The sequence below is a fragment of the Phaenicophaeus curvirostris genome, chromosome 18 (genome assembly GCF_032191515.1).
Source record: "Phaenicophaeus curvirostris isolate KB17595 chromosome 18, BPBGC_Pcur_1.0, whole genome shotgun sequence".
NCBI lineage: Eukaryota > Metazoa > Chordata > Aves > Cuculiformes > Cuculidae > Phaenicophaeus > Phaenicophaeus curvirostris.
In genome coordinates, this window is record NC_091409.1 from 6212589 (window position 1) to 6239770 (window position 27182).

The following is a 27182-nucleotide window of genomic DNA, read 5'->3' on the forward strand; positions in this document are numbered from 1 at the left end:
CTGGATACCTTTCTGTGGTGGAGGAAGAAATACAGATGAAAGAGGGAAAAGGGGAGGAAAAGAATAAATATATGAGGGAGCCAAAGGTCTTCTGGTACGGACAAGGTCTCCGCTCCTCATCTCCCAACGCCAGCGCTTACCAAACATAGCCAGGACCCTGCGAAACCTCGGGCCAGCGGAGAGTACAGTAAGATGAGCTCCCTCTTGATTTGGCCTGGCTAAAAATAGCAGAGGGGGATAAAAAAAAAAAAAAAAAAAAAAAAAGGCAGAGTCAGGACCCTGCAGGACCAGTAGTCAATGGGCTGCGAGGAGCGATTGAAGTCCAAATACTGCTCAGCAGCCTCCAGCTGACAGGCTATTTTTTGCAGTGCTTGACTAAATATGGTCAGGGAGGGAAGAGCAGGAGCAGGGGCCACTCGCCCAGTGCGTGTTTCGGATGCTTCGCTGGGTATATAAGCACTGGAAAGGTGGACTCGCCTTCTCACCGGCTCTATCCCCCCCTCCCCTCCGCACCTTCCCCCCCCCCACCCCGTGTGCATCCTCCGGGGTGCGTGTGCATCCCCCGGGATGGAGCTGGGGGCGGCGGGGAGGAGCGGGGTTGGGGGGGGTGGGGGGGGGCGCAGGCACCTCTGCAGGCGCATCCCCCTCGCACCAAGGTGTGCGGCAAGCCGGGCGGGCAGGGCTGCGTTAACCCCTGCCTCCCCGGAGCCCCGCTCCTCTCCCCCCCCGCCTCCCCCCGGCTCGGGAGGCGCCCGCGGGGGCTGGAGCCGGAGCGGAGCCGGCGTGGGGCGAGGTAAGGGTGGATGGGGAGGGGACGCCTTGCCTCAGCTTTTTTTTTTTTTTTTTCCCGATTTTTTTTTTTTTTTTTTCCCTCCTCCAAGTGAGGACTAATACCGTTCCTGGGCCTGCTCTCTTTTTCCCTTCCTGCATTAGAGATTGGCTATAAGGAGAAGGCTGACGGCTGCAGCATGAAGCGCATTATTACCTTGTGATTCCATGACCCTCCTCTATGCATCCCTAACTCTCGAAAGCTGATTCAGCTTTCAGCTAGTGCTCTGGTGAGTCCTCTGCTGCAACAGAAGCTCCTAACTGGTATGTCTTTTTTTTTTTTTTTTTTTTTTTTCTTCTTTCCTCTCTCCCCCTCTCTTCTGCTCCCTGCCTTGCCTTTAACCGCTACCAGCTCAGCTCGTTTTCAAACACTTTTTCTGGCCAACGCAGGACTGAGTGCCCATCCAACTTACCCGGGGACTTAACCGTGGGCTTTTGCATCCGTGTGACCGGCTCTGTGTGTCTGTGCGGGGATGTGCTGGGTGTGTGTTTAATCTGTGGATGGGTTAGGAGACCTTCCCCACAACCCTACCCCATCACCCTACCCCCCCACCCTTTTTTTTTTTCTTTTTTTTGTTCTGCTCTGCCATACTCTGCATTTAAAAAAAAAAAAAATAAAAAATCAGCCTAACGAACTGCAGAGCAAGCAGTGCACTAGAATAATCTGAACTGAAATGTTAGAACTTTGACATGCAACCGTTCTGCAAGGTTAAACCGGCCTTTAAATGCCTAATTCAGACACAGGCTGGTTAATGACACCTGGGGGGATCGGGATTTTATTTATTTATTTGCAGCAAACTAATGCTATGAGCTAATATCAGCCAGAGTAAAAGGGTGAAATGTGGTTAAACTTAGCCTAACTTGCAATGATCTCAATGCTGTGGTGATTAACTGTTAAAATGCCGAGAAATGAGCATTAATTACAGGCTTATGGTTTGTGGATGATTGGAAATGGAATATGAGGAGGAGGAGAAGTTAGGTTTTCCCTGCAAGGGTTTGGAATTCAGGTTACACTTCATACATCAATCGACTGTTATTGCTTCTGCAGCTCAGAGTTGACTATGGTCATTATATTTTATATGATAGTGGTGATACCTAGTCACATAAATATACAGACATCAGTACTGTGAGATGGATACTGTGGCACATGCCCACACGCATACAAATTTAGGTATTTTATAGCATGCATATGTATATTTTACACATCTTTATACATAGGTATATAAATGCTATATATAAGCAGGTGTAACGGATCAGCCAAACACAACACATCTCCAGGCTATGTTTAGGGTATGGATACATGCATATGTCTGTGTCAGAGAGAGTGTACGCTCAGCAATCGTGTGTAATTGTATAGGCAGAAATCTGTGATTTGTGCTGTCAGTTTAATCGCTGGGTTTCTCTCAAGTGGATGGTTGTGTCTGTGTCTCCCAAGGACTGAGTCCTGCGCCCAGCCCAGCCCCTCTGCCTCTGGCTGCACTGAGGTGAGCACACGCCTCTGCCTCGGCCACACTTGCCTCTCTTTTCTCCGGTGTCTAGCCTGAAATACGGTCTGTCTCAAAAGTCCCCAAAGTTTTGTGCTGCACAGCTCCAGCTTGACTTTGTCACCTGGACCTGAGCAGCACCTCGAGCCTGGGGCAGAGCAGGGATATGTCACCATGCTTCCCATCCCTCCCACCATCCTCCTTCCCCATCCGCCTCCAGGCAGTACCTCAGGCTCTTCCCTTCCCTTTTATTTGCTCCTTTGCTTCTGCACTATCTAGGTCTCCATCCATTTTTCTCCCCAGAAGAGCTACAATATTCTTGCGTGTGATTTCCTGCAAGCCCAGGAGCTCAGCAGGCTGAGGTGGGTTGAGGATGTTGGATGATGCTCGCCCACCACCGCTTGCTCTTGGTGGTAGCTGCGGGATGGGAACCACAGGATGCCTCTGGTGTCACTGTTAAAAGCACCATCACACCATTTCTCTGCTCCTCCACCAAGAGACACAATCCTGGAAAGCATGAGCTTCCACACAGCCTCAAAGCAAATTTAAATCTCTAAGATGAACTTTGCTGCTGTGGTTGTGTCATTGTCTTCAGTTATAGTCGGGATTTTAAAGGTCATTTTTTTAGATCTACCACAGCGCTCTCTTGAGTGGCCTACAGCCACTGTCCCACTCATCTGCCGAAGCTGGGGACCGTTCAGGACAGCCTATGCCAAATGCATTTGAAGAAAGCAAATTGGTATGATTTGCAGATATTTAATGGGCCAAGAAGACCAGTAGCTGTCCTACTGTTGTCTGTCTGAAGGAAATTCAATACCATGGAGGGCCTTGGCTGTGCAAAACCCCCCACCAGCACTTTGATTTCCATTCCGGATTTTTTTTTTAATCTTAAGCACTCAGACTTTCCCTTGCACTCCTCAGCTCTCCCTTTGCTTTAATTTCACTGCAGTCATGCATTACAATGGTACCACAGCTCCATCTCTCTTCCCCTTAATCCAAACTAAAGGTTGAAATTTGCCTTGAAATGAGAGAAATAATGGTGGTGAAAAGGGCCAACAGACTCTGGGAATGAGGAGGGGAGCTGCCCGGAGCCAGGACCGAGGCGTGTGCTGGTGTTGCACGAGTGGTATGAAGCCCTTTTGGAGGCTGGGTGCTGAGCACAGTGGATTTACACTCCGGTTCTGCGCGGCCTTTGCTTTTTGGTGGTGCGAGAAGTCGATGGAGCGCCGGGAAATATTTACTTCCCAGCTGGCAGTGATATTTTAAAAGCAGTGGAAAAGCATCGATGCAATTAGGTATTCCAAAGCGCTTAGTTTGCCACTTGCTAAGTTTACTTAAACCCTCTTTAAAGGGTTCATTAGAAGACTGGGAGAAACGGTAAAATTCATTAACACGAAGGCAGCCATTCTGCATTTGCCTGTAAATTGGTATCGATCAGCGGTGACAGGGCGAGGGGTGGTGGATGCAGGTGTGCGTGTCCTGCCCGCCGTGCTGAGCGTGCAGGCAGCGAGCAGGCAGTGCCCGGCGTGACCTCCCTGCCTAAATCCTGCCTATAATAGTCTCCTATTCAGCCCGGGCGGCGTTTGCAGCCCTGCCACTCGGCCCACATTGTTCATGGAGCTTTAAAGCTCAGCGCGGCTGCGAGGAGGCGAGGGAGAGGGGGAGAGGCAGTGGCTGCGTGCGGGACCCAGTCCCATGGGTGCACAGGCGTGCGGCAGCGTGCACGGGCGCGCATCCCATGGGGGCTGTGGAAATAACTCAGAAAGACTTTGGCCTGAGCTCCTGGCACCTGGCTCTGGCTGCCTTTTCTGTTGCATATCTGCAGGTGTCTCCATGAAAACCCTTAGGTGGCGCGGAGCTCAACCGGATGACTTATTAGAAGCGATTTTTAATTATTTTTGGTTTTAAATACCCTGAACTGCCCCAAAAGCGTGTGCTGTTTTTTGGCGGTTGCTTATCTGCGAGGTAGTGTCTCGCTCACAGTGACCAGTGGAGGAAAAATCATTGGATTCACTAGGTAAGATGCTTTCTTCTTCCTATGCTTTAATCTCTACTTACTGATGAAAGCAATTGCTTGTCTGGAGCTGATGAGTTTTCTTACTCTGGCAAATGGAGCAGTCCTTCCCAGTGTCATTTGTAAATCAGTAGCTGGGCATTTGATTTTTGGCTTTCTGAACACAAATTGGCTTTTTGTTTCCAAATTGCAGGATGGAAGCAACTGGGAATTAATATCATATTCAACTTTCCCCTATATGACTTTATCTAAAATTGTATCTATACGCATAGAAAGCGAATCCCTTCCACTGAACTGCATTTTGGTCTTTTTAATTGCTGAAAGTCTATGATTTTAAATGAAACACCTACTTTTTAGGTAGAGTGGGAGGTTAGCTTTTGACTCTGTGCCATTTACGTGACAAAGAGCCCCTGCCAGGGCAGCCACCGGACCGCTGCCGCTTTGCGTCCGCTGAATTATCCAGCTCCTCTTCCCAGCGACCAAAATCCATCACCTGCCGAGGGCAAAGCCTGGGATTACCAGCAAGGAGTGGGAGCCGGGGGGAGGTGTATGTCTCTGCACATGGGCTGGGCAGGAGGAAAGTCTGCTGGTTTAAACTGAGCCATAACTCACTCTCGGGCTGTAAATTGTAAATCAGCGCTATTTTTCCTCCTGTGACCATATAAATGCGCATATTGAAACTACCTGCTTGAGAGACATACTTCTTTATATGCCCATATGAACCTGGCAAGCTATGGAATGTAAAGAAGTATGTATTTCAGGTGGGAACCCTTCTCAGAGGAGCAATGTGTGACCCTGGGCAAAGCAGGGGAGAAAGACAGACAGATTATTTTATATTATTTTTTTTTTAACTGCCTGACCTGGTAGACCGACTGGGGAGTCAATTGATGATCTTGTTCCAGCGCGTGTATTGTTCTGTCACTTTGCCTGTGTCAGCAGGTGGAAATGCTCATCAGGACATTAAATATTCAATATGCTGACTGCGGCATGGGCTTTGAAAGGCGATGCCAGAGGAAAGCTGGCTGTCCACTCCTGGGTTTTCACAGGGATGCAGGCCAATCGTTCCTTTTTCCTGCTTTCCCGTCAACCCTTTTTTTCCTGAAAATAAGGCTAGATAGCAAGCTGAGCTGGCTGGTCTTTAAATCTAGGAAAAACAAAAGGAGATGGAGGGTGGGAGAAGAGAGAGGAAAAGGATACAACACTTGTGATCCTGGTGCGCAGTGTTTTAGCTTTGAATTAATGTGCAAATTCCACTTTTTGACTCTTTCCCATGTGAAAACTTTTTGTACTTAAAACTGGAGAGAGGGGGATCATCCTTGTTGGTGTGATGAGCCATCGAGTCAGCTAAAGGTAGAGGAGTGCTCTGAATATGCAGCTATTATTTTCCCAAAGGAAAAAAGGAAAATCAGCTCCTTTAATTCTGGAAGTCTTCGCTGGTTTTCGCTTTTCCTTTTTAACCTTTTCCAATGTGAAATAGTTAGCTGTTTTTCCAGGATCCTACAATAATTAAGCAAGGTGAAAGATACGCGGTTTAAGTACAAGTGTAATGTTCTGCCTAGATGGGAATCGTGTCTGAGGGTGTAAAGTTCTCAGCCCCAAACATCCTGTAGTGACAGGCAAAGCCAAACTCTTTGGAAAGCCACTCCCTATCTCCCCAAACTTACTTTCCCATCTCTTCAGGGAAGCTGAAAGCAACATTTTGCTTTTGAGGGACCTCCTTGCGATCGCAACACCTCTCTTCTCTTGGCTAATGGGCTCCTAAGGCGTCATTTGGAAGGTGTGATGCCTCAGCATCCCACACCAAGGTTAATCAAGTCTTACCACACGCAGCATCCTCTCCTGGGTGCGGAGATCGGGTGAGACACCGAGTTTAGATTTTGCAGAGACTTTATCCGGCTCTATTCATGGAGAGCGCGGTTGCCACTTGTTACACATGCGCCAAAGGGGATTTAACTGTAAGCAGGCACTCGTGAATAGGCAGACTGGGCGATCAGGGAGATTTCCTATGTGTAAGATTCAGTGGGGTTTATTAAGAGCTTTTTTTTTTTATTTATTTAAAGTAAATACTGTGGTTGGTGGAGGCATGGGAAGCACCGAGCCCCTTCTGAGCAGAGGAGCCTTTTCTTTGCCAGGTGGCTTTGGGGAGGCCAGGTTTGTGCTGGAGAATGGCTGATTTGCACATCATCCCGTTCGCATTTTAGGATGCTCTGGTTAAACCAAGCCCTACAAAGTGAGGGCTCTCCTGGCTGGGTGCGGTGGGGTCTCCCATGACCTGGCTGCGGGGATGCAGCTTCCCCTGTGCTCAGCCCCACCAGCTGCCACCCTGCACGAGGATGGTACCAACTCCCAGGCCCCCGCAAGGGTGGGTCCTGGAGGTGTCAGGCCCCATTTTTGGGGGCCAATTTAAATACAAAGCTGGTGGGTGCTGGAAAAAAAAGCTGAGTCTGAACAGGAAAGCTCTGGTGCCCAAACAGAGATGCAGTTTCACTCCCCTGTAAACCACCAATGTTAGCTTGAATTTCTGGATGAAAAATGAAGACAATTTTAACCATTCTGGGTATAACATTAAATTATATGTTCTATATAGTTTATAGATAAAATTTTCTTCCTTTCCTTGCTGCCCCCTTGCCACACCTCTACTCCTTTTCCTCCTTCTTTCTTCTCTTTCCTGCCTTCTTTCCTTGTCTTTTTCTTGCTTGGTTTTTTTTCACTTTCTTTCCCTCTTTCCCATTTTCTTTCCCTCTTTCCCATTTTCTTTCCCTCTTTCTTCCCTTCCTTTCTTTCCCCAGCACAGATTTTACCAAAACTCCTGTACCACTGAGCATTGCTCTCATGAAGGTGCTCGTGGTCTGATTTACAGCAGATACCTGCATTCCTAATGCAATTTTTATCTCTTCCCCCCCCACCACCTCTGAATTAATACGCCTGTTAATCACACGGAATTGCTAACTTTAGGAAGTCGCTAAGTGCTCAGATTTATTTTTTATGTAAATATTTTCAAAGCTGTAATTCTGAGCACTGTCTCGCAGCGTGGGAGCGGAGGTGGCAGGGGAGGCTTTGCCATGGAACATGTCCTGTGGCACCCAGGCTTGGGTGATGTTAAAAATGAAATGAGTTCACGTGTGGCCCCTGCAGAGCCATGATGTTGGTGTTGGTGGAAGCAGATGATGGCCTTCAGCAACTGGTTTGCGCCGTTCTGCTCTGTGGCAGCTTCTTCTTCCTTTTATACCTCTTTGGATTAAAGCTGTGACCATTACAATGCACTAGGTCTGCTCTAATTGGTAGCTAGAATTAAGCCACTTCTCTTTTGCTTTTTATAAACTGTTGATCCTCTCCTTGAGTGCCGTCGTGGGTGCACTGTGAGGAGCAGCTATGTTGGACCCGCTGCGCGCAGCAGCGCCGGGATGCTCAGGTGCGCCCATCCATCCATCTCGCAAAGCCAGGACTGTGCAGTGGCAGGTGTGGAAAGAAGAGCTTTGAGTATTGTAAAAGCCATAAATCCAGTGGACCAAATTAGTTAAATTTTTCTATTCTATGCCTCACAAAACCCAGCCGTTCTCGAGATGAATTCTCCGCATGTAAGCGGAACTACCGGCAGGTATAAGATGGATATTTTGCACACGCACACGAGAGCACAGGGACAAATTTGTGCCATGCTGTTTCTCCCAGCGGGTTTCTTTCTTTTTTTCAGTTTTGTGTGTTAGCTACATTGATGATCTATTCTTACTGTCGTTACTATTACTTAATATCAGAAGACAGGTGGTCCCATAAATTCCAGCACCCTCTTTTGAAAAAAAAAAAAAGAGGGGGGGAGGGGGACATGTTTGCAATTCAAGTTTAATAGTGCATTCATCAAGAGCAATAAAGCATTTTATTGCACAAGTATTTCAAGGGATGTGCTGGCCCTGGTAAAAGCATTAGTAAAGGGGTGCATCAGCAATCTCATTTAAAACTGTCGACCCAACGTGAAAAATGTTGCGTTGAAGAATAAACTGCTATTAAGCATGATTAGATTGACCTGCAGGACAGATATTTTAGCTGCAGCAGCACAAGTCGATCAAAGTGAGCATCGCTTAGATTGCAAATTTTTTTTTTTTAATGCCCTAAATTAAAAATGAAAGAGGCTCCGAATATTTAGGACCAGAGAGTGACTTTTGGGGGTGAGATTCGTGCATTCGATTCAAAGTGGTTTCAAATGGTGGGGAAAGGGGGAAAACGTATTAATTGCTGCCCCTTTAGCATACATTGAAAGTATGTTACTCAGATCAACCAATCAAAAAAGAAATTGTGCTGACTCAGCATTCGGGCTAGTCTGCACGTCCGATTGCAGGAGAGATCAGCACTGCACTGCAGTATCTTTCCCTGCCTTTGACACTAGCCTAGCTGGGCAGGGCTTCCCTTGTGTTTCCCAGGACTGGTTTAGGCCAAGAACAAGAGAAGGCCCTGAAGAGAGGAGGAGACAGTCAAGGTTGCACGAGCCTCAAGCTGCTAACGATCCTTTTTAGTCAGTAAGCAAGAGCTTCCATGCGAGGTTCGCCCTGCCAGATGCAAGCGGCATGAATTGCTTGGGAATCTATCTATTTTTAAAGACTTTCACCACATCTTGCACTTAGCAGTGACTGTGGGCGAGGGGGTGGTGTGTTCCTCGCAAGAGAAATATCCTCGCTTCTCAGCTCTGATCCCTCCTCTGAAAGCCCAGGGCTGATTTAAGTATGTAAAGATGGTAGCTTTAACATTTGCTGCTTGATGCTGAAGTTGCTCTTGACCTCGGCCAAGTACGCAGCAATGCTGTGAGATACTTTCCCACTGGGATGTGGGGGCTGATGGCAAGAGCAGCCCAGTGCTCCAAGGATGGAAGTCAAGGGCACGGGCTCCACTGCCTGCTTGCTGGGCTTACAGACAAGTTGTGTAGCTCCCCTGCCTCAGTTTCCCCCAGAGACAGAGTAGGTGCTCATCATTGAATTGCTGAAGCTGTTACTTGCCTTAAAGACCCGGAGGGGACCAAGCCAGGCTGATACGACTACCCAAGGATGAGCTCATTGTGAGTTTGTAAGGACTTCCTTGCTTTGCTGTTGGCTTGTACAGTGATGTCCAGTGTGTGTTTGGGGGAGATGGCACAGCCTGACTGGACGGTGCCCCCTCTGCCCTCATGCAGGAATGGAAGGGACTGTCTGGACTCCCCAACACCTCTGAGCAGGTGCAGGGAGTGAGGTGGCCAGGGCCAGATTGCAACCAGGGCCTCGCGGGGCTGCAGCTACCTGGGGGATATCCGAGCAGGTGCGAGCTGGGCAGTGCAGTCCATGAGATGCTCCAGTGCCACGGGGATGCTCACTGCCTCACGGATGCTGGTAGTCATTCTGGGTGCAATACTGCGCAGTGCCGCACTGCTGGTGACTCTGCCAGTGCCAGGGAGCTTGTGCAATGCCAGTGCAGCCCCTGGGCTGGCCCAGCCATGAGCGCGTCGATGGTCACCTGCATGGGCAGGTGGAGCAGTGTCCCCATGGGCCGCCTGCTCCTCACCACTGCTGCACCCCGTGATGCTCTGAAGGCATTTTTGCTTGCACTGTCTCACCAGGATCAGCGTACACCCCTGGTTTAGTTTGTATTTTTGCCTTGTGGTCTCTATGGAGGAGAGGCTGATGGTGGGTATCCTTGTGTGCAAGTGGAACGCCTTCAGACACAGATTTGCCTTGAATAAAGGACAATTTAACAGCTAAAGGTTTAAGCAGCTGGAGCGGTTGCTGGTAGTGCTCACTAGGCGAGCTCTGCGCTGGGGCTCAGGGGAAGCAGCGCGACTGACATCTCGAACAGATGCAGGGTTTTCCTTTTTTTTTTTTTTTTCCTTTTTTTTTTCCTGAAGCACACGGCCGTGCCTGTAAACGCCTCACCATGCCCAGATATGGCTTGCGCTCAGATCTGTGCCGCTATCTAAAAAAGCCCTGGGCAGACCGATGAGCCTGGGGAGACCAGGGAACAACTGCTATAAATAGTGCTCATTCTCAGCTGCCCTTCTGGTGGGACCGAATTAGGTGGCATCTGGGCAGCCAAGAGGCGCGGGACTCGTGACCACCGACTGCAGAAGTCACCCAGCAGCTGTAAGGACAGGAGCCATTCCCGCAAAGCCCTTACATAGGCAAGTCAACCCTGGCATTTGGGGAGCCGGATAAAGCTATGGGAGCAGGAATTCAGTGACCTAAGAGCAATCAAGAATAAAGTTCATCGTGATGGCTGGGGCAGCACTTCCAATCTGGGAAGTAACCAAGGTCAGAGGCAGGACTTGGCCTTCAGCTGTTGAAGCTGTTCAGTCCAAGCAAAGGAAGGTGTTGGGAGGGAGATGGCAAGACAGGAAGCAAAGCATCGCAAGGAGTTGCTGAGATAAAGTACTAGTGTCCCCTTCTGGGATGCTGGGGGTTAATTTGCTGGCAGTGAGATTATTGGAAGCTCTGATTTAATATTTGTATTTACTTCGGGTAAACAAATTAACAGAAAACCCACAAATCTTACTAATTTAAGGCACCGCTTGATTGAGGCTAGTAGAAAATAATGAATCTCATGCAGTAATTTCACTCCTAACCATGCAGAAGGTGCACAACGTGTGTAGCTTCTGTCCCTGCGGATGCAATATAAGTGGTCCCTATACACAAAGGGTGCGTGTAGTTATAGGCTGCAGGAATGCGATCCAGCTCCCATAACAGCAGTGGAAAAGGTCTGTGTATTGCTTGTATTAAGCTCAGCTTTGGGTATTTGAAGGGAAAAGAGGGAACAAGGGTAGTTTGGCTAAGCAGAGGAGATGGCTGTGCAGGCAGTACCTGGAGGGGATGTTCTGAAATATGTGCAACAGGGGATTGGCGATAAAAAGCAGGGAGTGATGCTGCAGCTTGTCCCTGAGCGGATCTGCTGTGGGACAGGGACAGGGTCCACAGGGCAGGCAGGGTGAGAGATGTATTTATACTGGGGCGTTGTCCCTTCCCCAGCGGTGGCAGGGCAGTGATGTACGGGGAGCTGCACCACTTTGCTTTCTTTAAATTAAGCCAGCTTTGTCCTAAAGCCTTGTCTTTGAGACAATAAGACGCACCCACTAAAATCTATTGTGCCATTTTTGCAAAGACCAGCAAAAGTCGCCTGTGTGCCTTCCCCTCCCTGTCCTCCACGCTCATTTGGCCTACTTGAAACTGAATTTATTCCTGGGAAGGTCCCCATCAATTTGCCTTGCTCTTTTGTTGACAAGTTTATTAAAAACCCGGGCAACTACATATTAAACTTTTATCAGTGTCGAGGAAGAATACGTCCTTTGAGCAGCCACAAAAGTTATGGATTGGGTCTTAACGTTTCTTGTTCCACTGTTCGGCTGAGTCAGCGTAACAAATAAAAGCTGCCACTTCTTTTTTTTCTGCTTTCTTGAGAGACAGTTCCCCTAACGTTGTAAGTAACAGTGTCCAACAATGCAAAAAGATTTAAAGTCTGGATAAACATGAGCTGGTTGGTTTTTGTGTGTGGCCATGAGTCTTTAGTAATTTGAATTATTAACTTAAAATGGGAATAAAACTTGAACTTCGGAGCACCTGCCACATGAGGCCGGGCTGAGAGAGTTGGGCTTGTCCAGCCTGGAGAAGAAAAGGCTCCAGGGAGACCTTTGAGCAGCTTCCAGTGCTGAAAGGGGCTCCAGGGAAGCTGAGGAGGGGCTCTTGATCAGGGAGGGCAGGGAGAGGATGAGGGGAAATGGTTTTAAGCTGAAAGAGAGGAGACTGAGATGAGATCTTAGTAAGAAATGTTTTCTTGTGAGGGTGGGGAGGCCCTGGCCCAGGTTACCCAGAGCAGGGGTGGCTGCCCCATCCCTGGAGGGGTTCAGGGCCAGGTTGGATGGGGCTGGGAGCCCCTGATCCAGAGGGAGGTGTCCCTGCCCATGGCAGGGAGTGGGACTGGATGGGCTTTGAGGCCCCTTCCAATCCAAACCATTCTATGATTCTATGAAGGTTATTACTTCTTAGCTCTGAGCCAATAGTTTTGGTAAAACAAGTGACACTTAATAGCATTTATATGAAAAAGTGCCCCCCTCAAATTAAAGATGTTTGTTGTACTACAAGTGATGTTCTTCCACCCTCTGTGAGGGTGTGAAGGGGCTGACGCGACGCTTGGCTGGGGATGTACCTTTTGTGCTGCTGCAATATGGGATCTTTACTCTTTTTCTTTAGTCATAAGATGAAACAAAGAGGGAGCCAATATGTTGCACCAAAGATGTTAAAAATAAAGCGTTAGAATCACATAACCTAGTTCCCATTTTGCAATGCAGCTGAGTTTTTAGGAGTTGAAAGAAGCCTGAAAAATAATTGGTGAAAAGGAGTTTGAACTGATATAACAACAGACAGGCAGGGAGAAAAGTATTCCTGGGACTGAGCCGCAGTTCTTAAATCCTGCTGGATAAATAAATAAATAACTGCTCCCAAACAGCATCTTTCTCTGCCTGTCACTGTGTCCAAGGATTTTTTAGTCCTTAAACAGGTTTGCTGGCATAATTTGTCAAGTCCAACAGGGAGGTTTCAGTGTGACAGAGGATCATTTTTCACCATGCACAGTGGTGCACCAAAGCAGTCCTGCAGGCTCAGAGCAACTCCATAATTAGATAACAGTTAACATACGTGTATTAGATGGATCATCATTCATCCTATAGGATACAGCAGAGCCCGCCACTGCCGATACCGCGCCGTGCTGAAAGCAGGCAGGGAGCATTCTGGACAAATACATCTTCCTCCAGAAGTTTATCTGCATCACCATTTGCTCCAATTATAACTAATTGGACACATATTGCATTTTCATAGCATCTAATTTTCTATTGATTTTAACGGGACTGCTGGTGTTTTGCACTATTAAGTGGTATCTCGTATCACTTGCTGTTTAAAAACGCTGAGTACACTCCCCTGTATGGAATTATGCAGTCAGCAGATGTTTTAAAACCTATTTAATTGTTTGGTCCATAAAATGCACGAACTGTATTAGGGAACGGCTTTGTTCTCTTTTCAGTGGGCGAGTTGAAAAAACAAAAATCCAACCCCACAACTATTTCCACTGCTGGTTTGGGGAGGTGCAGCTCCCAGAGACCCGCTCAGAACCTTGCATTTCAGGCAAACAGCTTCAGAGGGTTTGTCCCAGTCCTGCTTGGAGCCAGAGCAGTTGCAGCTCCCTCCAGGTATCGATGCTCTGCGTAGCCAGGACAGATCAGGTCTGTGCTCAAAATGAGATTTAATGAGGCCTAGGACCAAAATTTGAGTTAAAACAGAGAGTCTCCTATTAAGAACAAAGGCTTTGATAAGGGATAAGTTGATAATTGCAGGGTTTGGGGCTTTACTTTCTAACATGGATATTGCTGCGTACCTCGGCAATATATTCAAATAAAACGAGGCTATCAAATTAGCCATTGCATTTCACCAAGTACTCAGTGAAGCAGGATGAAGGCAATAGTCCTCTGTTCAGCATCATTTAAAGAAGATTTAAAAGATTTAGGGAAGGAGCAGAGAGGTGGCCTGGCAAAAAGTGTTTCCAGCAATGCGCGGTGGGTCATTTGATCATGGATATTGGATAATGGTATTAGTGGCAAAGAAGGCAGATAAAAGGTGATGGAAATGATGCTGTGGGGCAGCTGAGTTACCCCAGAATGTTGGTGACTTTGCCATCAGGGTGCTGCCTTCGCTAGCCGTTAGCAAGGACTATGTTGGATCTGTGGGAGACAGGTGAGTTCATAGGGATGTATAAATTAAACAGACACTTTATTAAGTTCAGGTAATAGTTTTGGTTTGAAAGACTGAGTGGCTACTGCAATGTCAGCAACTACTTTAGTGCACAAAAGAACTGAGTGCTTTTTAATTAAGTCAAATAAAATGCGAGTGGAAGACTCCCGAGCCTCGTCTGGAGTCTGCTTTTTGGGTTGAATATCTATAATTTTAGAAATGTTAATAAAACATGGTCCACTTTCCCTGTAATAATATAAGTGAAATTAATATTTGATGCCTGTAAGGAAAAGGATAAAAGTGGCGAGGTTGTATTTTCTGGTTTACAAATGGCACATTGTGCAGAATACAGCGACTGTGGCATTGATTTAAGCATCCTTGCAAAGACACCATGCAATAAAGTTGAATCATCTGCAGTACAAGTATGGCTGTTTGGTGGAAAAAATAGCAAAGCGAGGGAGGAAACATTTTCCTGCATTATCAAAAGCCACTTCATTTTGGGGAAATTTCCTCCAATTTAGCAACGTTTGGATAGAAATCAAATAACACATTAGCTCGAGGAAAGGGGGGAAAAACCTTCCAAAGCTAATTACAAAGGGAATGTGCACTTCATTAAGATAAAGCTGTAGGAAATCAATGTTCTGTATTGTTGTTTTTCCCTTTTGATTGGATTTTAGAATGATAAATTGTTAATGCATTTGATCTGAAAATGATTTGTTTATTCAGATGAAGAGCAACAGTACTTTGTCTCATTTGGCCTTTTAGCTTATAATGATAATGGCTTTGAGGGAGGCTCATTTCTCAAAAGGGTATTGGACTGGAATAGGCAGGAGATTTCTGGACTCAGAAGGATGGGCCCTATGTAAAGGTTCGTTGTAGGCTAATTCTATTGCATGTTGAATCTTCTGCTTCATTAGGAATATCGACAAATGCTGATAAATTCTTTGGCTTTTCTGTACTGTCTATAACACATCTTTATTAGAATATTGAGGCTAAAGCAGAAGGGTCTTCAACAGAGCAAATCCTTTTACGTTGCCTTCTACTGATCCTACTTGCAGGGCCCTGTGAAGGGTGGCACCAGCTCCCAGTCCTGGCCCCAGGGGCCAGAAAGGGGCTTCCAGTGTGAGACCCGGTTGCACGAGGAAATTACTGGACCCGGCTTCACTTTGGACAGCAAACCTGAATTTGGTGGCGTCAGCTGTCATGAGTTTTTGAACCGGAGGCATGGTGCTGTCACAGCCTGCACTTGCAAACATCAGCACAGGCAGGAAGGGAGAGGGACTGTTAGGGCTTGGTGAAGCTCTCCAGCCAGATCCCACCTGCTGGATCCTGCAGTGCTGAGCACACCGTACCCCGACATCATAGAATCATAGAATCACCAGGTTGGAAAAGACCCACGGGATCATCGAGTCCAACCATTCCTATCAAACACTAAACCATGTCCCTCAGCGCCTCGTCCACCCGTGCCTTAAACACCTCCAGGGAAAGTGACTCAAGCCCCTCCCTGGGCAGCCTCTGCCAGTGCCCAATGACCCTTTCTGTGAAAAATTTTTTCCTAATGTTCAGCCTGAACCTCCCCTGGTGGAGCTTGAGGCCATTCCCTCTCGTCCTGTCCCCTGTCACTTGGGAGAAGAGGCCAGCTCCCTCCTCTCCACAACCTCCTTTCAGGTAGTTGTAGAGAGCAATGAGGTCTCCCCTCAGGGCTGTGGGCTCACAGGCACTCAGGGGATGAGCACTGCTCGTAGGAGAGATCAGGAGTTTCAACACAGCTCAGACCTTTGAAACCTCTGTAATTCATCTCTCTGGGATGGCTTGTACAGCCTCAGAGCCCAACCTGGTGGTTACCTGGACTGGCAGAGAGCTGTGTTCTCCCTGCCGGGAGGCTACAAACCTGGTGTGTTACATCCCTCTCTAGCCGATAATGCAGGCTGCTCTTTCTCAGCTGCCGGGAAAGCCTCACCACCAGAGAGACATCATTAGTTTTGATAAATGGCATCCAGGAGAGAAAAACTAATTTTCTAAAAAGAAAAACCTCACTCATAACTCACTGCAGAGAATTTAAACAAAACGTTACAGAACATCCACGCCAACTCGCATTGATTTCAAATGTGTTCCTGGGCACCCCTCGAAGCTAAGCGGGGGGAGTGAGGAGAGCACTTGTCCCTGGCTGGAGATGCTTGTTGTAACCCCTGCATCGCTCTCCCACAGCACTGCTTTTAAATTATTCTCCCCAGATTGATGATGCTGGGACAGAGCAAGCGTACTGGGGGAGCAGAGTGTGTTTTAAGTGTGTGGTGGTGATGCTCAGGTGGCTTGGTGCATGCTGACCCCGTATCCATGTGTCCATCAGACTTCAGTTTGCAGGTTCAGCGCAACATCGGTCACAGATGGCACGTCCACCTACCCCAATCACCAGTAAATAATTACTTTCCCTTGCCTCCTGTAACTCACCAAAGGATGAATTTAATACTTCCAGGTCTTCACTGTCTAAGTTTCCATTTAGTTCCTTGGCTTGATTGTCTCTTGAAAAGGTACCTAGAGATAACTCGATTAAATTAATTGTTGAGCTCTTTTTAAAAAGCTATTCTCTCTCTTTCTCTCTCTCTGTCTCTCTCTCTCCATTTATTTATAGGCAGCTTAGAGTAACGGTTCTGGGCAGTTAAGTGATCTGCAGTACTTACTGTTACAATGCAAAGCCTGTATTTCTTGGGGAGCTGTAACGCTGGCCCGCTTGCACTATTCCTGCATGCAGTGGTTATAAGCGCAGGTGCTTTTTCCTACTATCATCTTGCAGCATGGTGGGCTGCGAGGAAGAGAGGGGAAAAGTCACCTTTGCCTTATGACGCATGTAAATTCTTTAAATAGGTTATGCACATGGCAATGTGCAATATCTGCGCGTGGCTCTAGGTTAAGAAGGAAAGGCCCGACTTTATTGGCTCCCACGGCAGAAGTGATCGGAGCTGCTGCGATTTTTAAATTTGATTTACCGAGTTATTTTTAGCAGTGGGGTGGTCATGCTGCAGGGCTCTCCAGGAGAAATCAACTCCCCAGTGCTGCAACACGAACCATCGCGTGAGTCACTTGGGCAGCGACAGCGTGTCCGGGGCTCGCTTTGGCCATTTGGGGACAAATTGCTTGATTATGAGATTGCAAGAAAGAAAAACCGTTTTTTCTCCATTTCTCTTCCCTCTTCCTTTCCCTTTCCACCTCTTTCCAGTTGGTTTCTGGTGATGGCAAATACAACCGTTGCTTTTCTTAAGCAGATCTTGAAAGCCACTGTTTTTAATGCCAGATGAGAAAACATGGGAGGCTGCAGGGAGGGGAGGCAGAGGTTGCTCATCTCTAAGAAAGGTTTCAGGTATTTCAGCCCTGTCCCCGGCCATTTTCCAAGGAGAGCCCTGAGGGGAGAAGAGCTCTGCAGCCCCGAGTTACTTGTCTGCAGTCTGGTCAGAGCAGAGAACATCTCTGCCTCACCTGCTGCTGCGTGTTAGGTGGCACTTCAGACACTGAAACACAGGGCACGGAGGAGGACAGCAGACCATAAAACACTGAAAGGAAGATGGCAGGAGGTAACAATTAATGTATCTGGATTAAAACAATAGCCTTTACTTATGTCATGCTGTAATAGCAAGGTGGCTCTCAACACAGACAGAGCCAAATATCAAGTTTAAAAATGCTCCAGGCTGGTGGTTACTGCTGCAAAGTGTTCCACTGCTATTAAACCTGCCTTTTTAATTCAGACCCGCTCTTCAGCTGTAGCTGCTAAGAAGCTTAAATAAATCCTGACTGCCTGAAAGTGCCATTTGAACCAGTGCAACGTCAGGCAGCAAGTTCAGAAGAGGTCCCAGCAGCTGGGAAAGAAAAGCTCCCGAGGAATTCCCCTCTTTGCTGGCCGCAGCTCATGAGGCCAAATGCTTTGCTAAAGCTGGTAAAATGGAACCAAATCAACTGTTCAATGGATTTGGTCCCCTTCAACCAGCTGTAGCTGTGCATTGATCTCTCAGACACACCTTGGACCAAGGCAACTCAGGTAGCAGAAGACAAACAGCCACGTGAACACTGCCGATAAGGAAATTATGATGACTGGCATCTGCAGATCTATCACTCGAGCTCTAAACTGGTGGGCTGAGCCTGAGTCATTATGTGGTTGCCAGTCAATTCTGCCTAACGGAGACCACTCAAGATTGATAATCTCTATCGTCCTCCCATATTGATCTCAGCTGTAATTCAGGACTGTGTATTTCACCTGCAAATGCTGTGCATTTTCGTATGTATTCACTCATGCCCACCCGCAAGCCCCGTGCCTCAGCATTTCATCTGCTGCAATGAAGAATAAATGTTTTGATCTGAAGTTCCCTCCTTGTGTTTTGTACCATGCGCCGAGCTGCTCGTTCAATAGGCTCTAGTGAAGAAATGGGTTGCTATGGGGCTACCAGAGCTGGGAATGAGTTGGGAATACCAGCTGCTTCCTAATTGCCCCTGATTGCATATATATCCACAGCCTGTACTAGCCAGGAACATAAAAGTTATGTTCCTAAATAAGGGTCCCAAGTTTGATTTTCTTGATCTAAAAGGCTTGTAAGGTGTCTACCCCAGTCTGGTCCTTATAAGCATTAACATCATGTTGGTGGACTTAAAGAAAATCGCTCCCTTTCCCATGTAATAATGATTGTGGGAAAGTAAGCCAGGCATCTTCTTTTCCTGACCATCGTAAATCTATAGGACTATCACAAACTGTGGTATAACTGTGCTGGTATAATGAGCCATTTGGATGCAAAAGTCTGATATGAGATTATTCATGTCCTTACTTCTTTACAACACATGGCCCAGGTTAACCCCTGGCATGACAGAGTGCAGGGATTTGTCTCTTTTCAAAGACACCTGAAATTTGGTTCACTTGATTCCACTTCTCTGGTCCTTCAGGTTCCATTTAAATGTTCTTACTAGGGCCAAGAGTGTTCACGTACTTTAGGATAAGGAGAAATTTGCTAGATCTGAGGCTTAACATGCATCTAATATTTATGTCACTGGATATTTAAAAGGCAAAGACACCAGGAGCAATGCAACTGCAGGAGCACCGTTCCCCAGCTAAAAGGAAAACAGTGCTTACTCAATTCTGCTAGCTCATTTTCCTGCACTATAACAGTGCCTAATCATCCATGCTAAAATCCTACTGAAGTCTACATGGGTTTATTTCCCCCACATACTTCAATTAGATCAGGCATATACCCAGTACTTCTGCCTGAGAGCAAGTTCAGATTGAAAAGCACGCATGGAGCTGAGAGCTCAGGTCTCCAGCTCTCTCTTTCAGATGCAGTGATCAGTTCTCACACTGAAAAGACTTCTAAGACGTCAAAACTTCACTAAATGTGACCCATGCCTCTACAGCTTCCATACAGTGAGACCATCTTCCACAGTGAACCCCCTTTTGCTGGAGCACGGATCTGTACGACAGAGATGACCGATATGTTTCCAGATTGCTGCTGAGAAGATGTAGGTACAACGTTGTTGTGTGACTTTCTTCTCTTCCTTTGATTCATCACTACTGAGGTGTTGAGACACCTGCAAGGAGAGGTGGTTGTGTCTGAACTGATCACAAATATTTCCTACTTTAAAACAAAAAAAAAAAGCAAAAGCGTGAAGCTATGGATGAGCTCTCAGAAAAAAATGTTTTTCTTCCTGCCATCAGTTGATTTCTTGGAAATATGTAAAAGAAATTACTGGCTTATTTATTTATTTGTTTCTCACAAACGCAACATCTTTACAAACTCCCAACAATGCACCCAAAAGGGCCTTGACCTGGCCTGATGGGAGAGGTGCGAGCCTTCACAATACGCATTTGCTGACATTTGTGCCTGCAAACACAGGAAAATGAGCAGCTCCACCAAATCCCCACAGTAGCATGGAGACAGTTTGTCACTGTGGGTAGTAAAGATGCTCATAGCTTTCCCGTTACAGCCACACAGCACAGCTCTGCCCTTGGCAAAGCAGCCGAGTGGCCACCACCTTTGTAGCTCCAAGTCACATCTTGACACATTGTCTTTCCCAGTCAATTATTTGTTTTGCAATTAGCAGTGCTGGTTTCTGAGCACTACCCAATCCCACCTCCTAATTTCCGTCTCAGAAGCATCAAGCGAAGGCATCGGCTGAGACAGGAATGACTGTGAACAGCAGTCGCTGAGGAAACATCACCTTAGAGTTGACATTGTCCATCCCGAGATTCAGGAAAAAGGAAGGATGGGGACAAAAGCACAAGGGAAGGAGAATCCTCAGCATAAGTCCCTAATTGTTTGCAGTCTGGGCTGTGAATGATATCGGGACTCTAGAGGAAAAGGTTGAGTAGAAACAGATGCTTCCAGCAGGCTGTGGCCTGGGTTTCCAAAATACCACGCTCCTCCCTCCTGCTCCCACAATCTGGGTTATTCTCTCTCATTCCCCAGGGCTGCATCCAATGTAAACAGCACCATTATTAAAATTCTTCCTTGGTAGTGATAATTAAGTTACTAAAAAAATGTCAGATGGGGAAGGTGAAAGCATTGCAACTTGAACAAATCACAGAATCATTTAGGTTGGAAAAGACCTTCAAGATCTTCAAGTTCAACTGTAAAACATTGGAATGTAAATGAAAATGCTTTGTCTTTAAAGAAGTGTGGTCCATATTGAGGTACCTTCAAAGCCACCTGAGCCTTGAATAGCACAAAAGCTTCCAGTTACCTTGAAGCAAGACAAGATGTGAACACATAGGGATGCTAGAAGTTGGGCCATGTATTTAGATGCTTAAATGTGGATCCCACCTTCAGGCACCCATGCTTGAAGATTTCTGCCAGCATTTTTATTACCTAATTATATCTTTATGGAATGAGAAATTCAATTCACTTAGCGAGTAATTTCTATAACAGCAAAGCTAGTCTAGCTGAGGAAATACAAGGTCTAAGGAGAAGGCAGCAGGTAGACTTAAGGAAAACTCTCTAGGGACTGCGAATATACGAACATACCTAAGGCATGGGTGAAAAATTACAAATATCCTTCCCAACAGTTTGTGTTTCAGCCCTGCTTACTCCCAAATCCTTCCTGATGCAACTGGAGGGGTTTGGAGCAAATGGAGCTTGCTCGCATCTGCTCATTTCAGCCAGGAGCTGCCCAGGTCGCAAACCTGTCCATGATCTGAAAACTGGATCTGCTTTCATCAGTTTCTCATAAAGATCAGCTCTGAGTGGAAGTTTTACTGCTGGCTTTGAAAACCCCAGGATCAGGTCCTCGCTAGGGCATTGTCAGCCTTTAGCCAACCACCCTTAACTATATCAAATCTAATTGTCCTCCATATCCACTAAGAGGCTGCTCTGGTGGCCACCAGAAACTGCTTGTTTCCTGGAAACCCTATTAACTTCTCAAACAAGGTAATCCTTAGGACTCAGTCCTGCAAACCTTTTGTGCAAGTATTAAATAATGGTGACTAATTAGCAGGAATAATCCTTTTTTGCTTGACCCTCTTCTGTAACAAAGACCTTTGTCAGCAAATGCAAACGTTATTTTGAGGAGCAATTCATATTCTAGAGCTGCTAAACACATCAGCCTAAATACACAAATACTCTAATATCCATATTTATGCAGGACTTAAGACAGATAAAAACAGGCACATTATCTGTCCCAAAGACCTGAGAGTCAAGTCAAGTGTAGGAAAAAAAGGTGATAAAAAGGTCATAACGAAGGGATCCACTTCTACCTTTGATACATCTTCAAGCACATCCCTGGGTGGATTCTGGATCAGCTGGGATGATTCTGGATCATCCAGATCAACTGGATTCTGTCTGTGGAGTTTTATTATGTGTGTCCTTTTCCTTCATCTGTTTTTTTCTTTTCCTGAGATGAGAGAAAAGAAAGGACAAGCAAACCAACAGGCAGATAATTGTTCTGTGCTGACAGTTCGTCAAGTGAAGGAAGCACAATTTTAGTCAAGAGATCTGCGTTACTGCGGCACTTGAGCAGAAGTCTCTCCTTCTCCTCCCAGATGGCATTGACATATAGCCTGAAGGGGCTATCAGGATACAAAGCTAAAGATGGTTAAAGACATTAAAAACTGTACAATCTGAGCAGCGTCTACACCAGGACCGTCATCTAGGACGAAGATTCATCCTGACGTATTGGGCAGGAGGCAGACCTGCTGGTGTTATGTATAGCTGTGGAGCCAAAGGTATTTTTGAGATAGACGAAAAAAAAAATATATTCCTGCTACTAACCGTGCCTTTTCTAGTGGGTCTTTATTGACTCTTGAAAAACTATGACAAATAAATGCAATGATCTGCCTTCTTCTTTCTTTCCGGGTGAATGATAGCTCCTGCAGGGTGTTTATCACTGAGTGCAATGACTGGCTTGAGCCGTTCATGTCTAACTCCACTTCCCAGAGAGCTATTCAATGCATCCTCTTCATCATAGGACCACCAGTGTTTCCCAGGTCCTGCCAGGGCTTCTGTTAATAATAAATATTGCACTCGGAATAAGATTGTAAATCTTGCAATAGAATGGAGGGAATTTGAATTTCTGCATTCCTTGAGTCTGGTGCCACATAAGTCGCTGTAATTTACTTGCACAGAGAATGGGCTTAATACTCTTGCACTTGTTTAATAAGCTGCACAGCCCTTTCATAGAGTGGGTGCAGCTGGAGGGATAAAGAGCTGCAAAGAGAGGACTTCACCTACAGGAAAATATCCTCTACTTCCCCCCAAAGTGATGAAAATGTCAACACTATTGACACAACCCCTAATTAAAAATGACTACCATAATAATGCATATGATAGCCGTAGGATATTAGATTGGATTAAACATAAACAGTGAGATGCACTGCACACGTTTTCCATAGGAATAAAGGGCAGGGTAATAGTATCATCTGTACATCCAAGCAAGAACAGAAGAAGGGCTCCCTGGCTCCTATGCATGAGCTGCTCCTTTGCCACCCAGCCCCGGTGAGCTGTGCAACAGCAACTGCCTGCACAGCCTGAGCTATTTGCAACCATGAGATAAAACAAGTCCACGTATATTTCTTTGGCTGAGGTTTAAGAGAACGTCCTTTACTTTGTGTTTGACGTGGCCAGACAGCACGTGCATGGCTGGTCGTAGCAGCTTGGCGGGTTCGTGCATTACCTCGGCTACTGCAGCAGCGCTGAGCTGTAGTAACACCCCAGATTGGGGTGTGGATAAGTTCTTTTTTTCCTCCTAGGGAATAAAATCCTTCTTTTTGGGGTATTCAACAAACAGAATTACAACGGGAAATAGCTCATGAATGCCCCATGGAAATGATTTTCTTATGCAACTGCTCTGCCTGGATCGGGCAGGTTATTTTAATGTTCATCTGCTCTTACCCTACGCTTGTGACATTAAGGTAGGCCCAGATGTCTCAGCTGGCTACGGGTAGTTGCCTTTTATTGTACAACACCAAAAATAAACACTGTGATGTTCTGTGTAGTCCCAGGGCAGCAAGGTAGGATTGCACCACAGAGATGGGGCTGGGAACAGAAGCACGATCTGTTACAGGTGGGCTACAACGAGCTGCATGAGCGATGGGAGCAGAGCATGGCCAGTCTTTGTCTTGAAGGTACAAGAGACTGAACACCAAGGACTTCTTTTCCACCTCCATCTGGGACAGGTATTTCACATCCCTTAATACCCACCTCTGATAACATTTGCTGGCCCTTCACAAGCGTAAGGATCCTGAGCCCAAAACCACTATTGTAGAGGCTTAAGAGTTGTATCCTTCTTCTTTCTAAAGTAGACAATGAAGTGTGAAGCAGTCAGTAAAAAGAAAGGATTTGGGTAAACCAGGAAACAGACAGAACTGTTAGCTGGGCAGAGACTCAAACTGACTCCAGACCTGGTACGTCTTAAACCTGGGAGAAAAGTTGAAGCTGGCTTCAGAGTTTTTGCATCGTGGCTCAGGTCCATCGCTGGCAACCGCAGGGGATTTATCCAGTGAATGTGCCCAACCTGACTATGCAGATTCCCTGTGGGCAAATGCCCCCCTTGACGTCTGAGGGAGCCTCACCATCTATCCAAGCTGCAGAGTTATTGCAGGATCTGTCTGATGCTCACTGCAGCCTTGCTGCCCCATCTTTGGGCTTCTAACAGGTTGTCACACTCTGTGGTGCAGTTAGGATAGAGCTGGCAGGTGTCTGGACTCTTGTTTTAGACACTATTGGTCTCCAGAGCTCTTCTGCTTGCAGTTGTTGGTGCAGTTTGCACTTCGAAATAGCCAGTATGAGGCTGAAAAGTTTCCTGCGCTGAAGTTGATGGATGCGATTCCATGACTTTACTAAGACAGCTTCATCTCCTGCAAGTGAAGCTGGAGTTAAGGCTGGTGTCACATCCTCGCTTCATTTTGGTGTTGAGCATTTCTTTCTCAGCTCTGCTGGAAGTGCTAAAGGCATCTTAATAATAAGCTTTCTTCATTTTAAAACTTTGATTGTTGTATCCAGCGTGCATTTTGACATTGAAAATTTTTATGTGGGGTGTCAATAGGTTTCCAAGCATGGACAAGTTGATTCATGAGTGGATTAATATGACAGATCTTTTAAACAGAAAACTAACACACATCTTCCATCAGAGACTTGCTAATGAAGCACATTTACTTGGGTAATCCATTTTTTTCTGTACTAAGTGCACTACATAAGGTATAAAAGTATCAAATCAATAGCCAAAGAGTATATAAAAAAGAGACTGGGTGATCAGAAACCATGTGTGAGCCACCCTCTCTTTGCCTTCTTGGAGGACTGCAATTTCTGTTTGTGCTGCTGAAAGTCTCATTTCCAAAGTCGCTCCAGGATGACAAGGCTGCAAAACCCCAGGTGTCTTTGCAAGTCCCAGAGGGGAGCGGGTGCAATGAGCCACCTGCTTCCAGGGGTCTCACAGCTTCGGCTCTCCTGCAGCCCTCTCTATTTTTAGCAGAAGCTGGTTTAAAGTCATTGGGCTTTTCTTCTTTGTTAGTTTCTTTTATTATTATTGCAGCAGGAGCTGGGGAGCAGGAACGTGTGTAAAAGACAACGGCATCTTCCAGTACATTTGTGCAGAGAGCCCATCCCAGCCTGCCTGGGAATATGCACAAACTCCGCTTTTTTATTTTTCCATTGGAGTACAGCAGTGTTATTTCAAAGAAAATGCCTGCACAGCCTTCTCTCTGCAAACACTGCAACCATCATTCGATCAGGGCAACTCTCTCGTGTGAGCTAATTTAACAAGCGGGTGCTTTGCAGGCTGTGGAGAATTGCCTCTTACCTAATAATTCTGCTAATTTGCTTAACTTTCCCAGATTGCAAACGGCCCTGCTGTGAACGAGCAGCTTTCTAAATGAACCCCTAGACAATTTCTTGACAAGAGAGGAAAGGAAAGGTGGATGGCTTGGGAGGTTGAAGCTCACAGGCTTTTATTTTTGACCTTTGGGCCAGCGTTCAGATTTGCTTGTTGGGAAAACTGCATTCAGGATCTATTTTCTTCAGGGATTTACGCTACCTTTTTGCTTGTAATTATTCTCACTTGATGCCTTCCATAAATTAAAGATGTTTCTGTTAGGGAGTTCCAGTCCTCTCAATTATCTTGCTAAAGTTTCTTTGTTTATGGTTGTGAGCTACACCACCAGCTTTGCCATCCTTTCAAAGCCCCTGGTCAGTGGCTGCAGGCAGAGAAAGACAGGATGTATGTGGGTAATACAAATATCTGAGTAATCACAGGAAGAAATGAAAACTGCAGTAAAGGTAAATGTCAGAGTATTTAAAGACAATGTTAACTATTGATTTTTCAGAGGAGACTACCTCTTCAAAGGATGGCAAGCACGCTGTCAGGTACAACCTAGATGGATGGAGGAGAGAGGGAGGCAAGTGAACTGGGAAGACTGATATTTTCCCAGAGAGCAAAATGAACCCTTTACAAAGCCTTCGGGATTAAAGAGGTGGCTTAGTACTTTCACAAAGTCTACCCTTCATCCCATTTAAGTACCATGCCTTTTCTAAGAACTGAAGGGCAAAGAAGCACTGATGAGCAATAAAGAGATAAGCAACAAAGTACTCGTTTCACCGGTGTTTTCCAGTGAGAAATGAACCCTCAAGCACACCCAGTGATTTGTTGTCTAAGTGGCAAAGCTCACCCAAGTTCCTGATTTAGCTTCCAGCAGAGATGCTCATTGCTCATTCTCACACCCTGGAGCAACTCAGAGTCATTACGCAGAGCTCGCTTTTCCCACCTGCATCTGCTTGTTGTATGTGGGGTGGGATCAGCATCACCGCAGCAGAGATCGCCGATGCGGAGATGCAAAAAGCGGGGAGAAAACTGTCTTTCTCCCTGTACCTATGACTTGGAACTTGTGGGAAATTATAACCAACCAACCCGGCAGTTTTTTTTATCCTTTGTTACAGTAGGATACACTATGATTTCATATGGTTTAAGAGAAAATCAAGCCTGAAATAAAAACATTTCTTTTTAAGAAATATGTGTGTGTGCGTATATATTAGAAATAATATCTATATATATCTACATATATATATTTACATATATATTTATATATATACCTGTCTTATGGCCCATGCTGTGATACCTCTGCCAAGGCACCCTGGAGCAGATACTCCTGGCCTCGGCTGCGTGCATCTGTTGGGGATTGTTCCTTTAGAGCTGTACTGCAGAGACAATTCTATACATGGTGCTTTGGGAAAATGGCATGACAAGAATTTAGTTGGGGGATTTAAAGGTCTTCCAGACCTGCATTTTCAAAAGGGGAAACTTCTTATCTCAATGGGTGTTTGGAACAAGAGGAGTGAAGGGTCTAATCCAGTCAACTATAATGTCAGCCTGGGCAAATTAATTTTGCTTTTGGATACAGTGCCTTTTTGAGAGGATAATTTGAGTTCTAGAAGAAAAATAATTATACATATCCATGGAACCAAGCAAGTGGATGATGCTGGGGAGTCACTGCTGACCATGGCAGGTTTTGAAGAGGGTATATGAGAGGAACAGACCCTCACAGTGGGTTCCCCTGAGTCTTCCCCCTCCCCAAGTCTTTTGGGTACTTCATTTTGAAGATACGCATAGGGCTTATAACCCCTGCTCACCTCCTTTGGCAGCCAGCAGAACCCCCCGATTCCTGGTAGATGCTAAACA

The 27182-nt window shown here is 46.2% G+C and overlaps 1 long non-coding RNA gene across 3 annotated transcripts in view; it reads left to right on the forward strand.

The window, feature by feature from the left end:
• The first annotated feature begins 336 nt into the window (after positions 1-336).
• The window catches only part of LOC138728522 (uncharacterized), a 43353-nt gene continuing 16507 nt past the window's right edge, over positions 337-27182 (forward strand). Inside the window, exons 1-3 of one of the 3 annotated variants that reach the window (XR_011338716.1) lie at positions 337-467; positions 934-1092; positions 13345-13601. This is a non-coding gene — a long non-coding RNA (uncharacterized lncRNA). Of the gene's footprint in view, positions 468-756; positions 794-933; positions 1093-13344; positions 13602-27182 lie in introns of those variants that run through there. The other 2 variants (XR_011338714.1, XR_011338715.1) reach the window with 2 other exon arrangements.